The following is a 1,316-nucleotide window of genomic DNA, read 5'->3' as shown; positions in this document are numbered from 1 at the left end:
AGCAAATATATGCCTATAAAATGGACAACCTGGAAGAACAGGCAAATTCTATCAAACATTTAGAGAAGAGCTAACACCTATCCTTCTCAAACTCTTCCAAAATATAGCCAAGGGAGGAACAATCTCAAACTCATTCTACGAGGCCACCATCACCCTGATACCAAAACCAGACAAAGATGTCACAAAGAAAGAAAACTACAGGCCAACATCACTGATGAACATAGATGCAAAAATCCTCAACAAAATAGGAGCAAACAGAATCCAACAGCACATTAAAATGATCATACACCACGATCAAGTGGCATTTATCCCAGGAACTCAAGGATTCTTCAATACACGCAAATGAATCAATGTGATACACCATATTAACAAATTGAAGGAGAAGAACCATATGATCATCTCAATACATGCAGAGAAAGTTTCGACAAAATTCAACACCCATTTATGATAAAAACCTTCCAGAAAGTAGGCATAGAGGGAACTTACCTCAACATAATAAAGGCCATATATGAAAAACCCACAGCCAACATCGTCCTCATTGGTCAAAAACTGAAAAAATTTCCACTAAGATCAGGAACAGATAAGGTTGCCCAATCTCAGCAGTAGTATTCAACATAGTTTTGGAAGTTCTAGCCATAGCAATCAGAGAAGAAAAAGAAATAAAAGGAATCCAAATCAGAAAAGAAGAAGTAAAACTGTCACTGTTTGCAGATGACATGATACTATACATAGAGAATCCTAAAGATGCTACCAGAAAACTACTAGAGCTAATCAATGAATTTGGTAAAGTAGCAGGATACAAAATTAATGCACAGAAATCTCTTGCATTCCTATACACTAATGATGAAAAATCTGAAAGTGAAATTAAGTAAACACTCCGATTTACCATTGCAACAAAAAGAATAAAATATCTAGGAATAACCTACCTAAGGAGACTAATGACCTGTATGCAGAAAATTATAAGACACTGATGAAATAAATTAAAGATGATACAAACAGATGGAGAGGTATACCATGTTCATGGATTGGAAGAATCAACATTGTGAAAATGACTATACTACCCAAAGCAATCTACAGATTCAATGCAATCCCTATCAAACAACCTCTGGCATTTTTCACAGAACTAGAACAAAAATTTCACAATTTGTAGGGAAACACAAAAGACCCCAAATAGCCAGAGCAATCTTGAGAAAGAAAAACGAAACTGGAAGAATCAGGCTCCTGGGCTTCAGACTATACTACAAAGCTACAGTAATCAAGACAGTATGATACTGGCACAAAAACAGAAATATAGATCAATGGAACAGGATAGAAAG

This window comes from Physeter macrocephalus, chromosome 4, assembly GCF_002837175.3.
Source record: "Physeter macrocephalus isolate SW-GA chromosome 4, ASM283717v5, whole genome shotgun sequence".
NCBI lineage: Eukaryota > Metazoa > Chordata > Mammalia > Artiodactyla > Physeteridae > Physeter > Physeter macrocephalus.
Note: the sequence above shows the minus strand (reverse complement) of the source record.